The sequence below is a fragment of the Myotis nattereri genome (assembly GCF_964212035.1).
Source record: "Myotis nattereri genome assembly, chromosome: 7".
Lineage (NCBI taxonomy): Eukaryota > Metazoa > Chordata > Mammalia > Chiroptera > Vespertilionidae > Myotis > Myotis nattereri.
In genome coordinates, this window is record NC_138082.1 from 27,768,719 (window position 1) to 27,795,623 (window position 26,905).

Consider the following 26,905-nt stretch of genomic DNA (forward strand, 5'->3'; position numbering starts at 1 on the left):
AGAAATAAAATAAACAACTTATTAGAACAAGTATCACTGCATAAAGATTCGAATAACAAGTACTAGTTTAGCTTATTGAGCAACTGCAACTTATCAAGTATCAACAATTTATCATGTACTTGTATGTTATCATGTGACGGTAATCGAAAAAAAATGAAAACTGTTATTTCAATTCAAAGCAGAACTGGTCATATAAGAAATTTACTCAATTCAATAATAAGAGTCATTTGATTATTTAAAATTTCCCCCAAGCAGTCAAAATGACTGCTTTTGGGCAATATAGGTATAACACATATATATATATACCGGAAATGAAGGAGGGGGAGGTAACTACAATTATTAATAAATGCATTTATATATTGTACAAAAAGTCATAAAATTCTAAGACATTGTGTCCTTATATACATAATTGTTTTTCTAATTGAAATTTAAAAGGAGTCAAAATGACTTCCTTGGGCAATCTAGTGTTAAGGTAAACAGGGGCAGGTAGCTACCACCAAATCTCAGTGACAAGTGCCAGAACTGTCACAAAGTAAGTGCTCAACAAATACCTGTTGGATCAAGGAAGAAAGGAATGCCTTAGACATTTTTGGTGAGAGCAGTTCTCCCAAATTCTTGGCTGCACACACCCTGCCCACCTCCACCCACCCCCCCGCCCCCACACACACACACACCTACTCAGATGTGCATTTATAATATCTGTCACCATGACAGTTGTTTCCTTGACTAACCCTGCCCCCAGAACACTGAGTCATTTTCTATTGAATTCAAAATGTGAGCCCAAATCTTCTCTCAAGGGCATTTCTCTCCCAGGACACCATTCGATCCCTCATGACAAGATATCTGAGCTCAACCCTATTAGCTTTCCTAACATACAAAGAACATTAGCTTAGATTCAAAGTAGGACCCCTGCTGTAGGGTCCTTTAGAGAGACTTGCCACAAAAGTGGATTAGCATGGGAAAAATTAATAGAGATCATTCAAACAATTCATGTTAAATATACAACCATTTGTACTGTCTCGATCCCACCTCACAGAAATAGGGTAAAGGTTGTCTTTCCACACCAGCTGGGTCTGCACCTCAACCTGTCTTTCCCCATTCTTTACCCTCCTTTCCTCTATTGATACATTCTGATGTGTTCTTATGCTGGCCGCTGAGAACTTATAGCTGCCTCCAAAGTGACTCAGTGTGCGATTATCACTTTATTTTTGTCCTTTGCTATTTTCCCTGTAAATCTTTAGAAAAGTTATTTCTCGCTGCCTTGCACCATTCAGAGCACTCCACATGCTCCTGGGAATGTTCTCTGTGCTTCCACGTTTTCTCACCACATCCCTCTGTTCTCAGTTCTGCCCACGTGGCCACTTCACATGGCTGCTTGCCACTGAGGTGACCCACCTCCGCCATTTGTTAACTCTGTACTCAATCCCCTTCTTGACTTAATATCTATCAATGGGCAGGATCACTATTTCTCTCTTCTGTTTAGGAAGGAAGATCCAGATCTTTGAGAAAGGACCACCAGGGAGGTCAGCCGGCAGGGAGATAGCTCTTGCCCTGGTACTTTGCCTCTGCAGGTGCAAAACCATCAGAAGGGCTGCCTGCGTTTCCGCCTTCACTGCATGTGGGTGACTCTGACCCTCTGGGTTCGCTGGCACAGGAGAAAGCAACGCCAAGGATGAGCAGTGGCAGCCCAGGTTTCCCTTGATACTTGTAAAAGGGGGCGGGGGGGCAGAAGTACCCTATGCAGGGCCACTCAAACCACATAGGAAAGAGTAGAATCTGCCCACTTAAATATTTTATCATTTTATTACCAAATAAGCTCAAAGTTGAAAAAGAAATCAGAAGCCATCTAACCCATTTTTCACATTATACCAAGGAAAGAACCAAAGCTCAGATTGGATGAGTGGCATACCCAGGGCCACACAGAAATTACAGTAGAGTAAAGCCAAGTCTGGAATGAGATGCTACTGTAGCTCCTGTCACAACTTCCATGGTATCTTTCTTTTCTGTCCTATCTGTCTTCATTTTATAAACTACCCTGCTCCCAATCCATGTATTTTGATGGGGATCAAGTATCTCTGCCTCCCTCCCCTGTCCCCTGGAACCTCTGATTAGTCCTGTGGATGGTCAAATGACCCACGTTGAGAGAATGTGAATTTTTTCAAGAACTGATATGGATATATGATCATGAAAGGTGTATCAGGCTAACTGCTGGAACAAACAACACCAACATTGCAGTGGCTGAATACTACAGGCACTTGTTTTCTTGCACCCCTACCAGTCCACTGTGATTATTTGGCAGGTGACCTTAAATGTGGTGGATGAGGAACTGGGCCATGGAGTACTCACAGGATCCCCTGCCGTCTACTGGCAGCTGAGGAGAGTAAGAGAGAGAGTGAAGGTTCATGAGGGAGGGTGGCATGCTTCAGGACTGCCCACCTTTCAATAGCCAAAACCCAACATGTGCACATCTAATTGCAAGTGAGGCTGAGGGAAATAGTTGAATTGTGTAGCTAGTAGTACACAGAAGAAGGGGTGGGACAAAGGAACTAGTTTCCATGGTCCATTTTTCCTACAAGGTGGAAAAGAAGCCTGATGGAAAATAAAACCAAAACATAGCAAAGCAGGACAAAAGCAGAGAAAGAGAGAGTTGAGAAACTTTATTTGAGCCTCTGGATAGAATCATGTCTAAAGTTGGACCAATTCAAAGAAACCTATCAAAGAAAATGCTCCTGTATTTACTGAACTGTATTCGGCAGAATAATAATTCCATGAGATCACAGATAACAAGAATGTTTAAAGCTGCAATAAGTGTCTGTATTGGCTAGCCCTTGAGCACCACTCCAAATTCTCATAGGCCCACTGCTTCTTCTGGTCACTGCTGTATAGCACAATTCTCCCATGGGAGTCACTTGCCAATCATATATGTGCAACCCAGAGGTACAGGGAATCAACCCACTTGGGGGTTGCCCTTGATCAAGGTGGTTCATGAGCCAATGGATAAATGCTCTCCCTCTTGCCTTCTAGGTGCACATATTTGCTAAGGCTACAGTATTAAACTAAAATAATGGTTCCCAGGATTTTTCTCTCTGCTTCTCTGCTTTTTGCCCTGCTTCACCATGTTTGTTTGGGTTTCATTTTCCAACACAAAGTCCCACAGACTTGAGCACCAGGTTCGCTTCGAGGTGACTGACTCAGACTCAGTAACACATGCTTCCTCTCCTTCCTTCCCTTCCTCACTCTCCTTTGCCCCTTGCTGCTGCTGTCTAGGTTCACATTCCCTAATAGTGTAAACTCCCTGCACAGAGCTTTGGCTGCCTCTGCCCTTAAGGGAACCCAAGCTAAGACAGTTCCTCTAATAAAAGAGGGAAACTTGGCCACTCTAATACACATGGAGATTCTCTTAGACAAGGCTGGTTGCAGGACTTTCCAAAGGTATTTGTGCCACTCTTTTTTCTTTCTAGAAGCCTGTACCTGCCTATGAATTTTGCTTCTTAATTATAGAGTATCTAAATTTCTAATTGTTTTATATTCCCAACTATATCACAGGCACTGAGGGAGAAACACTGACCCATTGATAACCCTATTTGTCACCCCAGCATCTGGCCAAGTTAGACACACAATAAACACTCAACAAACACTTGCAATTAGGTAAACAGGATGCTTACAAATCAAATGAACACTCAAATGTTGAACTGATACTTTTAATAATGCTGAAATAATCAGAATATTTTTAAATTTACTTTACTTAATTAGAACAAAGTGAAGTTATATTTTAACTCTAAGCCTCAGTAAACAGCACACTGATTTATTCTCACCTTCCTCTGCTCTCCTTTTCCTTCCCCTCCCTTACCTCTTCTTTCTCTTTTGTTTTCTTTTTTCTCATTGTTTTTCCTTCTTGCCTTGCATGGCTCCTATCATTCTTTATCTCCATTTTTTTGGGGGGGGTTTGTTTTTGTTTAAATAAAATGAGTCGACGGACAGTACGTAAGAAAATCAAAACTGTGTTGGCTCCCATGGTACAGAAAGTAGTAAACCACTTAGAATCCCAAAATAGATGTATTTCTTATGGGAAAATCATCACCATGCCTTCTGCTCCCATAGATTATGATGCTGATTTGTCCCTTTCATTCTCCAGTATTTATAACAACTGTCTTAGACAAGGTCATTCTTATTGGGTGTCTTTCCTGCTTCCCAACCTCCACTGCCTATGAACTCTGCTTTTTATTGATGGTGTTTGCACAGCTCCAAGACTGAAACCTCAGTGAAAAGGTAATAAAGTGTTCAGAAGAAAGAACTGATGATCTGCCCATCTTAGATTTGGGGGTGTACTTAAGGGCAGAGTCCTGGAAGGGCCCCTAATCTTCATGTTTATTAATGGTTAGCAAATTGTGATGATCAATCAAAATCAAAATCCGTGTATTGTCTCCTTGAGCCCTGAGGGATAAAAGTTTTCCCTATTTATTCAGCTCCTTTTTGATTATTCACAGAGATAAAGAGCTTGACCAAATGTAGCAGGTGATAAATTTATTATCAGTATTAAGAGCCACTGTCTATTAAGACATGGTTATTTGCCTCCATGCCTAGTCTTTTATATATATCATTGCATTTAATTTTAGTTTCACAAACATCCTGTGAAATAGGGATCACTATCTCCACTTTACAGAGAGGTTAAGTAACTGGCCCAACATCACACAGCCAGTTAAGTGGCAGAGAGGGTATTCAGATCAACATTCATCTGACTTTAAAATTTGTAATCCCTAAGTGAACCTCCATTTGACTGATATAAGAATAATCAGGTATGTGAAAGCTTAAATAACATATGTGCCTAGCACTTTCCAAAGTATATAATAAATTCTCAAAAATGATAGCTTAGGATTATTATGATTGGTTATTATTCTTACTATCATTTCCACTACTATTATTGTTATCATTACTCAAGTACTCTAACCCTTCAAACCTGATTTCCAGGATTCAAAAATGCCTATGGTGTTAAAATTATAAGTAAAATGTTACATATCTTAAATTAATAGCAGTGGGTAAGATGACAAGTCAATAAGCACATTATCAAAATGCAAAATGGGTGAATTAATTTAAATAAAAACTATCTCCAAAGGGCTCACAATTATTCACATAATTTCACCTCCTTAATCATTTTTTTTCATGAACTATCTAGATAAGAAGTGTATTTATTCTCATTAAACAGAAAATGTTAAAGATGGATAACTGAATGGTGCTGTAACAAGGTCTGGACCATAAGGGCAAGTGTTTCTTATTGTACAAATCAAAGACCATATTTCAACTTCATGACGGACAAGTCTCAAATTAATGTTTGCATCAAAATGGCCCAGAAGTTATTAAGGAAGGAAGTCAGTCTCAGCGAGCTATTAAATGTGGAGTCGCTTTACTTGGAAAGACTGTAATTTTCTTTTTCTAGAAGTACAGACAAATTCCAGCTTGCCTACAATCTGCTTTCCAAAAATGGATCAGCTCCTCGGTGTCTGTCGCTTAGAATGCTCTTTCCCACATTAACGTGGTGCGGTCAGGTCCTGGGGCCAACCCACAGTAGCCTGCTCTGTGCCCAATGCAGCGAAAGTGCACTGTAGTCACAGTGACGTCTCACCATGGACAGCGGTGGGAAAACGCTGCTGGGATTGTAGCCCAGCTCGGCAAGAAAACATTCCCCACGCTGCAGCCCTGGCAGCAGGTGGAAGCCACCTTTCACCTCTGACCTGCTAACCAGGATGGAGGTGCTGAAGCCCACTGGGCCCCTGAGGCTGGGGACAGCAGCTCAGCTAGGAAAGACCAGACAGACGGTGAAGCTCAGTCCCGGACTCTTGAAAATTCCTGAGGACATTTCCTCTTCTGTGTTTGCCCCCTCTTCTCCAGGCCCCAAGGCTCATTTCCTTGAAGGACTTCAAAAATGATTTCCTTTTTCCCTTGCACAAGAAGAGACTCAAATTTCCCCATCTTTCTTTGAGATTCTCGAGCCTTTTTAGAGGTGTTTTATATCACCTGATGTTTCTCAAAGTGTGAGCTGCAGACCCTCTGAGATGGCAGCTTAGCATATGATGTGAGGATGGGCACCAGTAACTCAAGGCAGGGGCCTCTCTGTTCCTTGGTTTCATCATTCCCCCTTGTTTAGGCCACAGCGTGCCCAGTTTCTTTGTGAGAATGCCCCAACCGACTGGAGCACTATGAGTAAAGGTGTCCTGCTCTGCCCTGGCCAAGCAGTGGGACTGACATCCAAGCCAGGCCTAGTCCCTCTGGAGACATTGGTTCTTGGGCAGAATGATACAAAATGAGAAGAGAGAGAGAGAGAGAGAGAGAAGAAGAAGAAGAAGAAGAAGAAGAAGAAGAAGAAGAAGAAGAAGAAGAAGAAGAAGAAGAAAAGAAAAGAAAAGAAAAGAAAAGAAAAAAGAAAAGAAAAAAAAGAAAAGAAAAGAAGAAAAGAAAAGAAAAGAAAAGAAAAGAAAAGAAAGAGAAGAGAAATCTGGTTCCCTATAAAAACTATCAGAAACGAATCATTTATGCCTGTATTTATTTAATAACCATTGTTGAGCACCATCCTAAGAGCCAGGGATTCAGGAGTGAACAAATCAGAAAAAAAAAAAATCCATACCCTCATGAAACTTACATTTCAGGAGGAAAGGGTAATAATAAAAAATAAAATAAGTAGTAGTGCAATGTAGAGAAAAATAGACCAAGGCAGGGAGACAGGCAATGGATGAGGTTACAACTGCAAACAACTCAGCTCTGGCTGAGAAAACAACATTTGACTAAAAACCCTAAGGCAGTGAGTGAGCAAATCAGACTTTCAAAGAAAGACACTTCCAGGCAGAGGAAACAAATGCAAAGCCCTGAGCAGAAGTGGCCTGGAAAGGTCAAAGATAAGCAAAGAGGCCAATTCAACTAGAGCACAGTTGGTGAGGAGAGGGAAGAGGGAAGGGCTATTGCCTCCATAGGACATGCAGACACTTGTAGGAAGCATGTGGCTTCTCTTCTGAGCCTGCCTCTATCAGCTATTGCTTGGAAAGAAATAGCCACAGACTCTCTGTGGCATACTATAAGCCTTTATCTTGCTACAGGTCAGCTTAGAACCACCAAATCTGTGCTGAGCTCAATTGGACAGCATTACGTGGCAGGTTGGGTCCTTATCTGTGCGGTGTCTGTCAACCGCCTTGAGAAATCGGTCTAGCTAGGACATGTCCTCTCAGCAATGATGTGCAGAGGGCAAGTGGAAAAAACATAATGTTTAAGGCCCAAACTCAGCACTGAGACATTGTCACTTCTGCACATCTCTCCCCACTTAAGTCTACTTACTCAAAGCAAGTACACAGCCAAACTGAAATCAACAAATGGGGCAGCCTACTTCACCTCCAGTGAGAGGGACTACAAAGTCATATGTCAAAGAGAGGGACAGAAAGTGGGAACTAATAACTCCATCTACCAGAGAGCCATTGATACGTGGCCTGATCTTTTTTTAACATCACTCTCGTTGGTATGTTGAAAATAGACTGTTAGAGAGCCACCGTGAAATCTGGGAGGCCAGTTAGAAGCTATTTCATTATTCTTTGTGAAACACACTGGTGGCATATATCAGAGTGAGAGCAGAGGCGTAAGTGAGAAGTGGTTAATTCTGGAAATATTTTGAAGCTAGAGCCAAAGTTTCAAATTGATGGATCAAACATGAAACATGACTCAAAGTTTTTGAGTTAAGCAACTGTCAGTGAAGAGTTGACACTTTTGACATAAAAGGGCTACAGGCAGAGTGAGTAGGGAGAAAGAAAAGATGAGAAACTCAGTTTGAAGCATGTTAAGCTAGTGATATCTATTAGATATCCAAGCAGAGATATCAAGTAGGGAGTAGGATATCACACTGAAGTTGAGGGTAGAGGTCTGGACTGGAAACATAAATTTTAGAGTCACCAGTATATAGATGGTATATGTTCATTTTATATTGCTCTGTAACAAATCACCACAAGTTTATCAGCTTAACCAGTGATGGCGAACCTATGACACGTGTGTCAGAGGTGACAAGCGAAATCATTTTTTTGGTTGATTTTTCTTTGTTAAATGGCATTTAAATATATAAAATAAATATCAAAAATATGTCTTTGTTTTACTATGGTTGCAAATATCAAAAAATTTCTATATGTGACACGGCACCAGAGTTAAGTTAGGGTTTTTCAAAATGCTGGCATGCCGAGCTCAAAAGGTTCGCCATCACTGGCTTAAACCAATATTCATTTCTCATCTCAAAGGTTCTGTAGGTAGAAATCCAGTATGGCTGGGTTCTCTGCTCAGGCTCTCTCAGGCTGGAATCAAGGTGCTTGCCGGGGCCTTCATGAGGCTTTCGTCTCTTCCAAGCTGGCTGCTTGATAGCAGAATTCAGCTCATTGCAACTGAGGTCCCACTCTCTGGATGGCTATTGGTCAGGGTCACTCTCAGTTCCTGGAGTTGTCCACAGCTCCCTGCCACATGGCTTTGTCTATGGCACTTTTCAGCTTTGAGGTCAGAAAGAGAATCTCTCACCCTAGGACGTTCCCAGTCCTCTTTTAAGAGCTCAGCTGATTACATTGCAAACCTAGGATAACCCTCATTCCTGATGAACTCAAAGTAACTGATTAGTAAACTGATCGCAGAACGAATACCTCATGATAGTCATAGTTACACCCATACTCTAGGGGTGGGGGTTATGCAGGATGTGTACACTGGGTTGTGATGGTTAATTTTATGTCAACTTGACTGGTTAAAGGATGCGCAGATAGCTGGTAAACATTATTTCTGGGTATATCAATGAGGGTGAGCATCACCCAATCCATTGAGGCCCTGAATAGAACAAAACTGCTGAACAGACGCCCTGGCAGATATCAGGACCAGATGCAATGTTCAACTACACTGCACTAGCACCAGCCAATCAGTAGAGACCACGATCTGGACCATGACTTTAACTTCCTTAGTCCCCTATATAACTCATCCCCTGGAAACCATGGGGAAGCCTGGTCTTTGAGCATTGGCTCACCTGTGATTCCAGGCTCAGGCCACTTCCTCAATTAATACATCCTTACTTTCTTGGCTGCAAATTCCTGTTCTCGTCTAATTGGGTTCTGTTGCATGCAGGCAAACAAACCTCTTTAGTCCGGTACCACAAACAACTTTGTGGGATTTCTTAGCCTCCATAATTATCTGAACCAATCTCTCATAATAAATCTCTATCTATCTATTTATCTATCCATCTATCTCCTTTTGGTTCCGCTTCTCTGAACCAATGTAATCAGCTGAGCTCTTACTATGAGCTCTGACTAATACATAGAAAGTAGGAATCTTGAGGCCCAGCTTAGAATTCTGACTACTTTAGATAATTATTTAAAGTATATTTATTTGAGTCTAGAGAGAAAATAAAATTAGTTCCTCCTACCTACACCCCTAGAACTGCCTGTTCCTCTCCTTTTTCTATCCCTGTTCTCCAGGCCTCCCTCTAGTTCTGAGAGCTGCCCAAATCGTTGCTGCTTATAGGAACAAGAGAAGATTTCTGTTAGCAACCAAAGAACGCTAAGTGATTCACCACTGCATGAGTTGTAGTCACACCAATGTTAGAACCACTGGATCAGAACCACAGAGAAAGGTGGAGATGCATATTAATGATAATGGGTCTTTTGTACCCAAAAGTCAGAAATAAGATTTATCTACATTTCAGAGGACATCCCATCTAAGTGATTACCTTGATAATTTGCTCAATGGGAAAAGATGAACCTCTGAGTTTAGAATTTGGAAGAATAGCTTTATAAAGCCCATTTTAGAAGACTAGCTTCTCTTCTAAATCACTGACAACAAGTGTCTCTTTTGGGTCGGCCCCATTGGACAAGCAAGAGGGAAATGCAGTGAAAAGAGAATGTGACATGTGCAGAAAGACTTGTGTAACCAGTGCTTCCCATTTCATCCCTACCTTCCAGAAACCGTGCTTGTAAGAAAGCAGCTGAGTGCAGCAACAAAAGCACAGGCTGAATGGAGGGGGAATCTGGGTTTCAATTGTGACTTTCATTCAGCAGCTTTCATTCAGTGCAAGTTTGAGCTCATTACCTAACTCTCCTGCTTCTCCTTGTCCTCATCTGTCAAATGCAATAATATCACCTTCCTCCCAGGTATTGAAGGGATTAAATGAGATAATGGCTGGAAAAGCATTTCCATTATGTGCTACATAACTGTGACTCTTGGCTGTGGCTGCTGTGTCTGTTATTCTCTCCAAAATAGGAACTGGGAAGATGACCTCCCTCTCCCTCTGCTCTCGGCATTGCCAAACCTACAGAGATCAGAACCCGTTAGAGAGGAAAGCTGTAAATAGCATGAAGTGGCAGCTCAGCTTGCTCATATCCCTTGACCTAATTGTGACTCGCTAATATTATCCTGATTCATGCCTCATCTAAGCTTCACTTTGCATTGCATAGGAAACTAACAAGTGTGTGTGTGGGGGGGGGGGGGGGGGCGGGGGGGGTAGAGAACACCCTGCATAGCTGAACAATGCTATGTAAACACACACCAAGGCAATGAGGTAGGAATCGTGGGGTCCCCAAAAAAAAGTAAAAGCCAGCCAAAACATTGAAAATCTTTCTTTAAGTGAATGTGAATTCCAGAATGATTGCATAATTTATGACTTCGCTCTAGTTACCAAGTTCCCCTCTAACAACATGGAGAAACACCATGTAGGGTGTGCATGCCATGGTGTCTGCTCTCTTGAAAGCATTTTATTGCACAAACGTACTGTGTGACAACTTAATGCTATAAGAATAAGCTTTGCTAACGTTTTCCCCCACTGATCTACCCTATAACACCCTCATTTGCTATATTTGAAGTATTTCCTTATATTACCTTCTGCATATTAACAATTAAGATTTGTGCCAAATCAAACATTTAATTAGTGCCAATAAATCTCACTGTTCTACTAATGAAGCTAATCAGATGGATCCACTATCGCATGGTTTATTTTAATGTTCCTAGTTCCAAGTATTATCATCATCCTAACAGTAAAGATAAGGATGAGTCAAATGTTCCCTCTTATTCATCAGTGCTTTAAATAAATTGACTGACTCCTGGTTATAAAAGACAATGTATGAAGCATATATGTACTCATCCTATTATTTTCTTAAGTGTAGACACCCCAGCACCCAGATCTCCACATCAAGGGATGCAAAGACATCGTAAGCCACAGACAAGGGCCAAAGGTCTAGGACAAATATGATTGAAAGTTCTCTTGGTCCTGGTTGACATGTCTGACCCCTGACCCTCATCCAAGTTTCATTTTAGCTGAATCATAATATCTATAAGACAGAATAAAACAATTGCATGCCTCACCATAGCAGGGAGAAAGGGATTTGGGCCATCAATAAATGTAAATGTGCACTGTGAAAAATGATTAAAACATAATTTGATCTTTGAATTCCTAACCTCTACTTCCCATTTTTATTTGTAAGGGCTTATTGGGAGAAGGAAAGTAAATAAGTATAGATATGATCCACACTAGCTTATAATTTATCTGAATTCTGTTCATGGGTGTTTGGGAGCCAAATTACCTGGTTTATGAGTCAGTAAGCTATTGACTATAACTGCCACTCTGCCAGCTGCTAACTCTGTCATCTCATCACACCAGTTACTGAGGTAGTACTAAAGAGGCTCAGTGTGATGGCTAATTATGCTTACTAAGCAATACTTAATTTAATTCAAAAATGGGAGAAAAAATGTAAAGGGCACTAAACTGTTGCCTGTACATACTCTTTGACTCCCAATGTTTGCACATTTATTTCTCTCCCTCTCTCCTAGTTTTTCACTTTTTGTTTCTTATTCCTTTTACTTTCTTCCATATTAATAGTGAGATATCAATCATCTCACAGGTATTATTAAAAAACCAAAGAGCTTATACACTCTCAGCTCATATTATTCAGGATTAAGGATACCTTTTTCTCTGGTTTCACCATGTTTCCTGGGAATTACCTTAACATGTAATGAGCCAATAAGCTCACCATTGTATAGAATTCACTCGATTGAGTTTCCTTTGAATCAAATGCAGAAAGTGACTCCAGTTGTCAACCCAGGATGTTCCTAACATAAAACCAACAGGAAGCCCAGTGAAGTAATGGAGAAGAGGGATTGGATAAGGAAGGTGATTAAATGCCAAGAAATAAAGCCCTTTTCATGGTAAAAGAAGGCTGGCAACCACAAACCGATAAGGAAGGCCCTGGGGCTGCCTTCCCAAAGAGATGCCAACAAGGAAAACTGATTCTGAACTTAGCAGTAGCAGCTGCCTGCCAGGGACCAGCAAGGCCATGTGGAATGACAGAGAAGCACTGGTGGGTGGTCGAGGGAGTGAAGGCCCATGTCAGAACTCTAGTGTTCATTCAGTCCTGGACTCCATGCCACCAGCCACATGGTTCTGTGACTTTCTGTCTGTCTCCTTGAGTCTTAGCTACCACACCTATACAAAATAAATGGTAAAAATTTACTCCAGAGAATTGTTTTCAGGCTCAAATGAAATCAAGTCATGGCAGCCCTTTGTAAAGTGTAAAGTGGTTTATAAATATTAATGTTAGCTCTTATTATTATGGGCTCGACTTGTGGCCCAACCTTATGACCTTTGCCTGCAAATACTGGACAAGTCTTTCCATCTGTGTAGCATAATTTAGAGGGTTTCAAGGATAATTTTTTTTTTGGGGGGGGGGGGAGGGGAGCCTTTATCCCAGACTAATGGGGAAAAAATAATCGTATCTCCAGGCTACTTGGATAGAATGCTTACCCTCCGGCATGTTTCACAGTATAAAAGGCTTATTTTCTGGTGTTTTTCACTCCCTTTCTTTATATTCTACCTGAGTCTGTCCCCTTCTGAGAAATATTTTCCTCTTACCTCCTTCCTTGCTCTATTTATTCTCCTGGACTCAAAACCTGACCGCAGAAAAGAACACAAATAAACCCATCATCTTAGTCGCATTAGGTTTTTTAAATCTAAGAGTTTGAACACAGAATGTAGGACTCACTTATGTGGAGGTCTTGATAAGGGTTGGACAATGGAGTGACTGGACAATCCACGGGACACTCAAGTTCGTTCTGTCTACCTGCTCTGCTCAATACAGTGTCAGCTGCCTCCTAAGGCTGTTTTCTCTGTGGTTTGAGCCTCACGTACCAATCACTGAGACCTATGCTTCTTCATTCATATCCACAGAGAGGCATGTGAATGGGGACAGGGGAGGGAGGAAGAGAAAAATGCCTTCCCCAGACACTGAATCAAGGTCTTCTCTCTGTCTGACTGCACATCATATGCCATTTACATATGGAGTTGCCCTACATGGAAAAGTGTGCTTCGTCTGAATTCCTGAACCAATGGCTGGTAGGGGAAGAAAATTGCCATAATTGGCTGAGACTTAGGGTCTCTCCCTCCCTAGAGTTGGATCATCACCCCAATCCCCATTGCTGCCAGGGAGGGGGGGCAACAGGTGGTGGTTGTGGGGGAGCGAGTGAATATTGTAGAGTCATTCAGAATGTCTAGCAGATGCCAAAGCAAAACATTATTAATGAGGCTTCCTGTATCACTTCTCCCAGAGATACCAGCATCTTATCAAAGGAGGAAAGCGGACAAGGGAATGAACCTCTGAAATTTTAGATTTCAGAGACCTGATTGGGAAAGGCTCCCTTAAGGACTCTAATGTCACATCCTAGAAATGACAGACCAGAGTTGGGAGGCAAGAAGACTTATCAATATCAGTGTGAGGGATGGAAGAGTCCTAAAGTGTAGGTCCATCCAGGAGGAGTTTTTACCTAAACGACTGTGTTCAATACACATAGCTCAGAAGAAGGCATGGCAAGTTTGGAGGTGAGGACAGTGGAACTTGGAAATCATATCAAAGCTAAGAGATAGCTAAATAAAGACAAGATGAAGGTGTGAATGTTAATCAGACACAGAGGGTGAGGGTCAGACAGTTGGATCAGAAAATTTGAAAATTAAATCAGAAAGAGCTGGATGTAGGGTCTTCGGGAAAGGTCTCACAGTAGTAATATATTCTTAGAACAACCATGGAGATGAGATGTGGTCAATTCTGAGGTAGTGTTTATAACTACCAAATGAAAAGGAAGGATGCTGCCCTAGCTGGTTTGGCTTAGTGGATAGAGCATCAGCCTAGGGATTGAAGGGTCTGGGGTTCGATTCTGATCAAGGGACACATGCCTTATTTGAGGGTTTGATCCTCAGTAGGGGGTATGCTGGAGGCAGCCAATCAATGATTCTCTCTCATCATTGTTGTTTCTCTCTCTCTCTCCCAGTATGCTGTCTTTTGCTTTTATTGTGCAATGTTCTTTTATTACTTTCTATATCACTTTGATATATAACTCAACAAACGGAATGAATTATCTCAGAAAGAGGACACCCTCTATAAATGTACAATATTTAACTGAAAAAGAAATCATGTGGAAAGAGTGTAAAATGGCTTTTTAGGAGTCTCTAATAACAATATAGTTTGTCAAATTAGCAGGACTATCTTCCAAACTGTGTCTTCCACCCTAACTGGAGGGACCCCTGTTTGGGTGGGATTTGTAAGTAGTAATTATATTTAGGCTTTCTGATCAAGATAAATCTGCTTTGGATGTTTCCTAAACAAACAGGTAATCCTCGGTATTTATCATGATTCTTTGAGTTTTAAATGTTGAAAACTCAACTCAAACTAGCCTTGCAAAAAAGGTAATCCCATTTTTCCGGAACGTCTGGAATCATCACTGGTTTCAGACACAATTGGTGTCAGGGCCTAAAGCATGTCTTCAGCACTCCAGCTCTCCATTTCTCATCTTTCTCTCAACCTCGTTCAACTCTGTTCTTCAACCTGTGTCTCTCCAAGATGTCCCCTGGTGGCTTTCAGCTTAGCAACTCCAGACAAAAATTAACTCTGACAGAAAATTTTTAGAGGATGCTGTCAGTGAGTGGCTCACTTTTGGCCATGTGCCAACCTCTGAACCAATCACTGATGCCAAGACAAAGGGGTACCTTCAGTCATGTGCCTGGCTCTTGTGGTCAAGAGAGTGCAGGTCACTGTGACTGCCAGCCTCACCAAGTTCACGTGCAATGGTCAGGGTTAGCAGCAAAAGGAAAACAAGGGGCTGTTCTCAGAAGGACATTGAAAAACCATGTAGGGCCTTAGTCTGTTTGGCTCAGTGGATAGAGTATCCTGGGCTGGATTCTGGTCAAGGGCACATACCCTGGTTACAGGCTTTGTCCCTGGTCCTGGTCAGAGCATGTGCAGGAGGCAATTGATGTATCTTTCACATTCATGTTTCTCCATGTCTATCCCCCTCCCTTCCACTTTCTCTAAAAATCAATGAAAAAATCCTTGGGTGAGGGGTTAACAAAAAGAAAAAGCCTGTGGGGCAGTGAGAGTCCACGGTTACCAGTCTCACCCACTGTCTGGGTCTTAATCTCATTACTTCCTGGCTTCCTGAAAAGTAATTTCAATATGCTCAATTACTCACCTTGAATACAAAATCATGGCAATTTCCACCTACACAAATCAGAGTAATATTTTTTAAATCACCTAATAAATTATTTAGGAATTCAGCAAATTTAATACAACAAAATGTTTAATAATAAACATCATAAAGCAGACAGAGAATACTTCTGTGATGAAAGTGTTTACCAACCTGAAGTGAAGGTTAGCCTATTTAAATGGTAATCGCACTGCTCTGGTACACAGTGTCCCTGCATAAGAAACAGGCACAATAAATGTTTGATCTGAGACCCGATAATCCTGGCCAGGTCCTCCTTTAAGACACATAAGTCTTCAAAGGAGAAAACTTTTTACCTAAATATTTTTGTATGCGCTCTTGCTCCTTTATGATTAGCTTTGAAGGATAACAAATTTGACCACATCATACCATACAAGCCGAGATGTGTTCCAGCGTGCTGGTCTTTCAAATAATTCTCCATTAAAATTCTGCTTTCAGCACTCTAACAAGTGAGCAGAGCTGGTGAGGCATAACAGTATTGGTTTTATTGACAGATTGTACCACTATCTGTTATCCAGCTGTGAGTTTTGTTCATAGTTTATCACAGTGCAATTAGGGACATTGCTCCTTGGACACAGAGCTAGAGTGGTTATTGGAAAGTCATTTTGCTCATTAGAAATTACTACATGAATATGCATAGCTCTTTGTAAATATCCTCATCCCAATATGAACCTCAAAACTAGCGCCTCTGAGAAACTTCCAATCAAAAGTATCTTTGGGCATAAAGATCTAAAGAACACTTCATATATATAATGTAGTGACCTGGTAATATTAGCAGTTACATTACTTTCGATTAAAAAAAAAAAACTGTGCTTACTTATGTGCAACAGTGGACCACACATATAAAATATACACAAAATGGTTTTAAAATAAACAAAAAGCAAACACTTTTTAAAAAACTATTTGCTTTAGACACAGACACTGGGGTGGTGGGGGCTTGCCCAGGGTGAGAATTGCTTGCGGGGGGCGGGGGGGGGGTGGTGGTGCCAACTGGGGAAAAAGGAGACATATGTAAAACTTTAGACAATTAAAAAAAAACTATTTGCTTTAAAAGTGAAAAAATGAGCCCTGACTGGTTTGGCTCAGTGGATAGAGTGTCGGCCTGAGGACTGAAAGGTCCCAGGTTTGATTCTGGTCCAGGGCATGTACCTTGGTTGCAGGCACATCCCCAGTAGGTGTGCAGGAGGCAGCTGATCGATGTTTCTAATTCTCTAACCCTCTCTCTTCCTCTCTGTAAAAAAAATCAATAAAAAAGGTATTTTTTTTTTAAAAGTGAAAAAATGAGGCCCCTGGATCTGTAAAACTCAAGATGGCTTACATTAATAAGATTATTTATTATATTCACAATAAGATAAGCACAGGCTTTTGTTTTGTTTTGTTTTGGTAGCTGAATATTACAATATAATTCTCCCTGAACAACATTGGCCCCAAGCCCAAAGAAAGCAAGAAGCAAATGGCAGCCTATTTGTGGGCCTGCAATGAGCTGCCTTTTCTGTAATTGCCTGTGTCCCCAGGGACGCCTGACCTTGCTTATCTGAGCATGAGCTCACTGCTGAGTTCAGTCTGGACCTCTCCGTATCTGCACATGCTGGCTGGGAAATGAAGCAGGCCTCTCCAAGCAGGTGGCCTGGCTTGCCTACGCGCAGCCTTTGCAGCCCGGTGACAAATGTTTGGTGTTATCGTGGGTCTTGCACACCAAAGTCCACTGAGACATGGGAGAAGTCAATTGGTCTTAAGTCACAAGGGAAAATAGGCACATGTATCCTGGGCCTTTTTATTTCAGTTTGTTTCTCTGGCCCTTATATTTTATACTAGTGTGTTAGAGGTTGAGGTGGAAGAATGGTGATTACAATTCCCTATTTGGAGAAGGAGAGATGTTTACAATGGAGCAAATATATCTAGTTCTCATTCGGTATGTATTTGTGTTTGTGTACATGATCTCACAAAAGAGAGAGTAGCAAACAACCTTACTAAAACTTTTACTTCATAAATAGAAAGATCTAGATTTTAAGTGTAGTTTAGGAACTGGGTCTTGCTTATCACCAGTGCCTAGCACATAAATATTTGCCCTATGAATGATCAAAGAGTAGTTCTCAGAAGTGTTTGATTCATAACAGGAGCTCAACTAGTGTTTATCCCCATCAACCCTGGCACAGGGACTTCACAGCCCAGGAGGCTGTCCTCAGCTGGCGGGCATGGGGCCATGTGCCTGCTGATAATCCTTTTAGGGGCCTCTGCTCAATCAGTCCTCATACTATGCTTCTCCTAAGAGAACTAGACATTAAATCTTAACATGTTTGAGATCTGAGATCATTGACTTACAGGGGCACAGCATGGAGATAAGCAATGTCATGGATGCCTGATGTTCCAAATTAAACCACTGGAGGCCTTGAATTCTTTGTTTGTTTAAGTGATTGCTTAAGAAAATTGAAGTCCAAACCATGAGTTGAGGGTCTTATATGGTCTCAACACCTAACATATGTCATCAGATCCTCAGCAAGTAAGAAACTCTTAAAAGCCCTCCCCTGAATAACTATAAGGCACCAAATAGTCAGAAAGAATATCAGTTTCAGCACCACAAAAAGATCTTGGGGATTCCTTTGGTTGGAGAGCTCTAGGGAATTCTGGGGGAAGGGGGGGGTCCTTTGGGGTCTGGGAGACAATGGCTACTTAACAACCAGATGGATGTATCAGGCTCAATCACATGGAATTATTGATATGGACTCAGTTTTTAGCTTACAAAACTGTCAATTTCAAAGAGGTCAGACTTATGTCTCACTAATTTAATAATCAGTACATATTCTGGGATGATGTCTCTCCCAAAATAGGCCCTAGTGGGACACTTGGTATTTATCCAGCACAGGCAGATATGATCTGTAGGTACCTAGTTAACTTAATCCATGCAGGACAGATATTTTAGTTTCCAGGAAAAAGTTGCTAGGGTTGGGGGCTCAATCAATAGCATACCTTTCCCCACACCCCATGCAGAATTCTAACAGCTAGCGTTTATTGAGCATGCACCCCCTTCTCAATATCTTTCTAACACCTTTATGTGGATAAATTCCTTACATTCTCCTATAACAGTATGGGGTAAGTTCTATTATCATCCCATTTTACAAATGGAAAAACTGAAACCAAGAAACCCATTGCTTTCACAAAGTCCCAAGTAGGATATACCCAAGCTGTCTGCCTCCAGAGTCTATGCCCTTCAGTCACACCCTCAAGTTGCCTGGAGATCCAATGGGAGGTCCACAGAGGAGGCAGACATTGGGAGATCTCTGGCAGCATTATTTCTGATAAAAACTGGATTGGGCCACTTAGTACCACCCCAAAGGGCTGTGAACAGTGACCCCTAAGAGGGATAGATTTGCCCACTTAGTGTCTGACACAATTTAAAACTGCAGTTCCCCTTATAGGAGCAGGCCACTCTGCAGGACAGAGAGTAGCAGGAAGGTATGCGTTGTGTAGACAAGCTGCATGAAAAAGAAAGAAGCCAGCAAGAGGCAGAGCAGAGCAGAGCGGAGCTGAAAGGGCCTTGCTTCTTTTCCCAAAGTCATCAGGCAAATAACCCACCCCTCCTCCTGTGAAAACAACCAAGGAAAGCATGGCCAGGGGTTCTTAACAAGAGGTCCCTGGAGAGAATTCAGGGGGCTATGAAACTGGAGAAGGGAAAATATTACTTCTTTATTATCATTGACCTGTACCTGACCTACTAACCTTGAGCTGAAATTTAGCATTTCCTTCAGTTATGAAAGGAGGCAATAAGCCAGACTAATAAGTGCTGCACATGTGACTCGTCAGCAGTAACCTTCTCAGATGTTTCCATGGCACGTTACAACTGTGCGGAGGCCCAGAGCTTGCTGTGTGCATCGCTGTGTGCCCTGTTGCTAGGCCCTGTCATCTAGTGCATTAAGAAACACATATAGCCCTAGTCGGTTTAGTTCAGTGGATAGAGTGTTGGCCTGCAGACTGAAGGGTCCCAGGTTCAATTCCAGCCAAGGGCACATGCTCTGGTTGCAGGCTCCATCCCCAGTAGGGGGTGTGCAGGAGGCTGCCAATCAATGGTTGTCTTTCATTGTTGATGTTTCCATCTCTCTTTCCCTCTCCCTTCCTCTCTGAAATCAGTAAAAAAATATTTTTTTAAAAAAAGAAACACAGGGTGGCCAAAAAAAAAAATGAACACACTTTGAATTGTTATAAAGGCAGTGTTTATTAACATAGAGTTCATTTCAAATTTTAAAAGAATCTACAGAAATGAATAAATTTTTTTGGTCAATGCCTATTTTCAAATAAGAGGCCATAGAAATGGAATCCTGCCCACTTCTGCCCTGCCCTAAGAGATGTTAATGAACAATAACTAAGTCAGCTTGTTTCTTTAAATTCAATATCTCCTCCCCCTTTTTTATGAATCTATTCACATCTTTCCAGTGGAGCCCTAAAAAAATCAAGGCTGCCAAGTGGAAATGTCTAATTTCAGTCTGGTAGGTTGAGAGTTTTTTCACAAATTGCTTAAATGGTGCAAAATATATAATTTTGTTATATAGATCCTGCCTTGTTCCACAAATATTTTTAGGTATTATTAAAATATGTGACTTTTAGGATCATGGCACGACAATATTGTTAATTATAGTGACTGGCAATCCTGCAGCCCACAGCTGTAACTAGCGCCTGGCTCTCGACTCCTTGTTCAAGTTCAACTTTTAATATGGGCACAGGTGGCATTTCTTCCCAGGGAAACAGCTAAGACATGGCAGACACCAACAATGAAAGGATCCATCATCTCTAACAGACAGCAAACAGACTAGAAATTCATGCTCCAGAATTATATTTGAGCTGCTCAGAGTGTGTGTCTCACCTGCTGAAGGTTATAGAAGTCTTATTGGCACTTGACTCTGAGTGTTCACAAGCAATAGAGTTCATGCTCTCTTTCTGTCATCATACTTTCTCGTTGTCCAACCAAGAAATTCAAAGTATGATAAAACATATCCTGGTCATTTAATGCTGACCTGGTATTAAAGTCTTCACCTGCATTTTATAGGTCTTCTGTTTCCTCCCCCGCTTTTTTTTTGGGGGGGGGGGGGTAATTTAAGTAATAATCCAAGTATTTGTTCCTAAAATTCAAGTATTTTTCCCTTTTTCAATATATCATGTCATCCAATTGGCTGCATTCATTTATACAGCTATTTTGAAAGCCTTTCCAATTTAATTCTCTTCCTCCTCAAACTCTGCTTTTAAAAAAAATAAAAAGAATATGTAAATGTGCTTCCCTGCCTACCTCTGCCAAATATGAGCAATGAGTACGTGAGCACAAGCAAGTATGCTGTTGTCCTAACATATCAGGGGACCCGCCCAGGTGGCAGGGGCCTTGCCCTGGCACACTCTGGGGAGAATTCTGTCTGGTCGGCTTCCTCCAAAGATCTGAATCACATAAGAACTTAACAGTTGATTCCACCTGGTACAAATACGTATATTAAAATTTTAACAAACTCTTTTATTTTATAAAGACTTGAGCCTTTATAAAGAGTCCACTGAAAATGATGAAACCCATGCTCTGAAATAAAAAACTAGAGATTACTAATTAACATAAGCATATGTGTGTGTGCACACTCACACGCACACACACACACACACACACACACACACACACCCCAGCAGAACCACAGCACCACCATCACATCTAAAAGACAAACTACAATGCCATTCTGTAAAGTTCTGGTATTCACTCCCAAGCCTTTCTCACTAATGAATTGGTGGAAATTCTTAGCCACGTAGGGCTAAGTATCCTGTCCCTGTCCTAACCTATTGGCATCCTCTCCTGCTGCCAGAGTCCCGATTCTGTTCCCTGAAGACCCATTTCCGGGGGGTCTCAGGCTGTTTCTTTGCAGCAAGGTATTTTCTATCAGCTGCAAATGGTTCTCAGTCTGCAGTTGCTTTAAGTGGCAGTTTTAGATGTACAGTCTTTATCAGCCATAGCCTTCTATAATTGCTTTCATTTGATGCTCTCTGAAATGCTGGCAACGGGCCTGGTGGTCCTGCTTATGAGACAACGGGCCTGGTGGTCCTGCTTATGAGACATTCTAGCTCAGACTTGATGCTGCACCGTGAGTGAGTGATCTCAGCCACCAAGGCCCTGTCCAGAGTTTGGGAGGGTTTTTTAAGCAAATGACTTTAACTTACAGATTGGACCTGAACTGTAAAGGGTTTCCCAGACGTGTGGAATTCATGGACTTTTTGGCAGTCCCTGGACAGCCCCATTGTATATGGTCCCTAGAGCCCATCCTTAAATCTTTAGAATTTAACTCCTTTGTCACCATAGTCTAACAGGCAGCATCGAGTCTTCCCAACTATAGGGTCAGGGCTCCATGGATATTAGAAATAATTCATTACTGCAATTGGAAAATGATTGACTTCTTCAATAAGTCAGAGCTGATTCCTGGTCATTCCTGCAATTGTGACAACTCCACTCACCCTTCCTCTTGTGAGGGAGAGAGCTGTGGACATCTGCACACGGCCCAAGGCTGAATTAATCTGTGCCACAGGCTCTTAATACTCGTGATGATAAAAAACTGTTATTATAAATGGCCTCTCTCTTTATCCGCCTCCCATTTTTGGTATTTCAGGAAAATCTGAGTACATTCAGGAAGCTTGTATCATATGGAAATGTCAATTAATCATAGCAATAGAATAAGAGGGGGGAGAAGAAGGTTGAAAATGTCTAGCTATTCAGCACAATTTATAATAGCTAAGATTTGGAAACAACCTAAGTGCCTGTCAGCAGATGAGTGGATTAAAAAACTATGGTATATCTACACAATGGAATACTATGCCGCTATAAAAAGAAGGAACTTTTACCATTTGCAACAGCATGCATGGAACTGGAGAGCATTATGCTAAGTGAAATAAGCCAGTTGGAGAAAGATAAATATCATATGATCTCACTCATATGTGGGATATAATGATCAACACAATTTGATGAACAAGAATAGATCCAGAGACAAATGGGGGGGGGGGGCGGTTAGAGAGCAACCAAAGGACTTGTATGCATGCATATTAGCATAATCAATGGACACAGAACTGGGCTGGTGGGGGCTTGCCCGAGGTGGGAATAGCTTTGGGGGTGGGTCAAGTGGGGCGGGGTGGGGGGAGGAAGGAGACATATTTAAAACTTTAGACAATAAATAAATTTTAAAAGAAAATACCTGAGCTATTACTACTGATGAGTTTTACAATCAACCTGTGCAATATAAACCTAGAAATAGGCATTCTCAGTATGACCATAAGACATTGCCAACATTTGACCATTTTTGATCCACAAATGTGGCAATTTCATATGGTTCAACTTAATATTATTCACATTGCATTAAAACAACCTAGAAAGCAGAACAACAAAAATCATCCAATTCTACCTGATGGTTCTGCAGTCCTGGAATGGAGGTTGGCCACAATGCGTTAATTTTGTTCTCTTTTGTTTTGTTTCATTCCATTGTAAACCAAGAAGACTTCAATGATACACAGTGCTATAAATGCTTCCTTGTTTTTACCCACGTTTGGATATATACATCTGAGGCCAGCAATGGAATTTCTTTCTCAGCTCTGGTGTCCTCATCACTGCAAAAAGAACAAACACAACATCAACGACAGTGCTTCAACAGAATTTAAGAATGGTTGGTCTGAGTCCTCTAAAAATAAAAGGTAATTATTTTTAAGTTTCTGAGGAAGCATTTGACAGAAAGAAATAAATTATCTCTTTACTTAACCTTCTCTTACTGAGTTTTTCCATCAGCAACACAGTACTGTTAAACCCGCCACTATAATTTGACCTCAAAATACAAATGAAAATGAGATAGTATGGGTGAGGGATTTAGATGAATGATTCCATTCCTCAAAAAATAATTATGTTTTAATTTCTCAAGTTAATCAGAGTGTTGCTGTTGCAAGGAGGGCAGTCACCAAATACATTATAAATAAGTATTACCAGGCTCAGAATCTGTCAGTTTGGGACATTGTTGCTCCTCAATGTGTTTACCTATATATATATGAAAACAGGTCATCTTCCACTGCCAAGACCCACCCTCATGGCCTCATCTAAATCTAATTACCTCCCAAAGGCCTCACCTCTAAATGCCATCCTATTGGGGGTTACAGCTTCAACATGTGAATTTAAGAGGAGAGAGACAGAGTTGAGTCCAAAACACTAGCCAACAAAAAGAAATTAAAGTTATAATTCATCTTAGAAAGCAGCCTTCTATACATCTGAATTTAACAAATATTAATAAAATACAAAAATAGCCATTTAAAGATTAATAACCTCTATATTCTGGATATATCTCGCATCTTTAGGAACTATGGTTATGCACAAATAAGTATATATTCTCTTTTCCTTTGAGTATTTAGATTTCCTTTTTTTTTCTACTTACTCTCCCCAGTTCATTTGTTTTTTATTCTTAACGATGTGGCTCAGTGTGCTAAAAATAGCCCATGTGCACTGTTTTTCCTTTTAACTGCATTGCTACCCACTGATTTCTAATTGTCTTTGAGACAAAAAATCTCCTGTGGATGCAATAGGCATATTTGATTGAAGCTCACATGCAGATTAATGAAACCCTGGATTCCAGGCCACAGCTCTTCTGACCCCTTCAACACTACCACTTCACCCTCCTTACTCATATACCCTTTTAGAATTTATTTCTGCCCATGAAGAATCTGGGTATTAAATACTCTGAGTTGCTATAGTTAGATAGACTCTATTTTTAGTTACAAATGGTTTCCCTGAGATACATACAGCTGTTTATTAGCACTGGAAGTCTTTTTCACAAAGCCTGTGTTCTCTCCTTCCTTTCCAATGCCCAACAGGCTTAGGAGGGAAAACACAAATGCTGGTTATATTTAGTTTTCTATTCAGCCATGTCAAGCCCTAAATCCAAAGAAGTTATAAATACACTACAGGAAAATGTTCTCAGTTTCTTCAAGTAGCATTTTAATATCACACAGTATTATGGGACAAAGGGTAGAGAGGAGTTTGTATTAAAATAAGAGGTTAAATAAATTAAAATTTAACTTTTTGAAGGCATTGTCCAATATGTCAAGTTGGTTTCACAGTTGTGGCCTCGAAGAGCGCCTGAGACATAGTAGGCACTCATTCAATATTTGTGGAATGTGGAAGGATTGACGATGTGTGGCAGGTATCCAAAAAAGGTTGAATATGCAAAACCCATGGACACAGTCAATAGGGAGGTGAAGGCCTGGGGTTAGGGAGGGGACTGCAGGGGCAGGCTAGAAGAGGTCAATGGGGGAATAAAGGGGACATGTAATACTTTCAATGATAAAGATTCATATTTTTTAAAAAGGTTGATTGCATGAATGAATATATCTTTTTGCATAGTTTACCCCTTGAGATCAGAGAAAGCATTCTCCAAAGTAAAGTCCCTGGAAAGGTAAGCTTTGCAAACCCACCCACTATCCAACACATTCCCAGCGATGGTTCCAACAGTCCAAGTTTGCAAGTTATCTCAACTTCTTCCTCTGTGATAATGAACTTTCATTAACACAGATGCAACAGGAGGTGTTCCTGCATTAGGAATTGCTGGTTTATTAAAATTCTGACGTGCCCAGCTAGCATGGCTCAGGGGTTGAGCGTTGACCTATGAACCAGGAGGTCATGGTTTGACTCCTGATCGGGGCACATACCCAGGTTGTGGGCTTGATCCTTAATGTGGGGTGTGCAGGAGGCAGCCAACTAATAATTCGCTCTCATCATTGATGTTTCTATCTCTCTCTCCCTCTCCCTTCCTCTCTGAAATCAATACAAATATTTTTTTAAAAGAAATAAAATAAAATTATGATGCCTGCTGCTAGCCAGCTGCCCCATGATCAATCCCATCTCACTTCTCAGAAACTCATAACTCTTTTCCTAAGTTCTCTTGGGGTCCTGGTGTCAAGCATCAGGAACCATCCAATGCCCTCTTCAGCACCTCTTTTTATCCTTCTCAAAGGCTCATATTCATCATGACCACCCAGGTCTTCCATTTTCACCATGCTCAGTGCAGTCTCGGACCTGTTGCAATGGAAGGGGCAGAAGATTTGGCACTCAGCTTTTGCATTTAAATATAGACCATCCACTTTTATCTCAATGTGGTGAGAGAGTACCTTGAGTGAGTTGTTTCACCTCTAAACTTTGGTTCCCCCATTGGAGGCATGGGGGGAAAGACCTACTTCATAGGGGTGTCATAAGAATTGCATGAAATAATTAATGTTAAAATCTAGTTCAGTACCTGGTAGTGAATAGAAATGCTCTATAAATGAGGATGATCATTTTTCACAAGTGTGTAAATTTCACTTCAGCAATCATCTTAAACCTTGACTACTTCTTTTTCTCTTTCTTTCAACTCCTGCCCATTACACAAGTCTCTTTTTCGCTCCCAATTTTTCTTTCTCGCCTGCTCTTTGTTCCACTCAAATCAAAACAAGACTACGTGGTGATTCTAAGAGCAGCCCTATTGATATGCATAGAGACAAGAAAAGGGAAGACATTTTCTTTGATATGAAATATTTGAAGTGAAATATAGGACTAGGGTTAATAAGTACATACATCCTGAAAAATAAATCCAGAATACCCAAAATATCTTCTTCATTCTCCCTCTCCTTCAAAGTTTAATCTGCTTTTTTGTGTATTCAACTCTTCAAAATAAAATGAAACTAAAAATTCTCTCTTACTCAATTTTTCAAACTTAATACATATTTTTGGAGAGCACCATTAAATAATTAATATTTCTGATTTTTAAAAATTGATCTGAGAGAGAGAGGGAAGAAGAGAAAGAGAGAGAGAAAAACATCAATATAAGAGAGAAACACAGGTCAGTTGTCTCTTGCAAGCACCCCAATCAGGGATCACACTGTAATTTGGATATGTGCCATGACCAGGAATTGAACCTGTGACCTTTCAGCATATGGGATGATGCTTCAACTAACTGAGTCACACCAGCCAGGGCCATATTGCTGATTTTTGATGTGTGTTTCCATTAACAATTAGAAATATTTTCTAATATTTTTATTGCAAACATACTGTATATCAACTCCATTATAGGTAAGACAGACTATTAGAGATTAGTCTTGAAAACTAGCAAATTATAAAAGTGCTTCCACTGAGAGCTTATTCAAAATTCCAAATGAGTGAGTTACTGTCATGTATGGAATAACTTGGTAGCAAGTTGAAACCTGTGTCATTAAAGCATTTTCCCACACCTAGCACATCTTCCTCTCTCTGTTTTATTGCTTTTGTTTTGCTTTGTTTTTCAGAGAGATGGCTTGGAAAGGAGTTAGACAGCTCCCCAACACAGATAAAAGTGCAGGAACCCTGCATCCAAGCACGAATGAC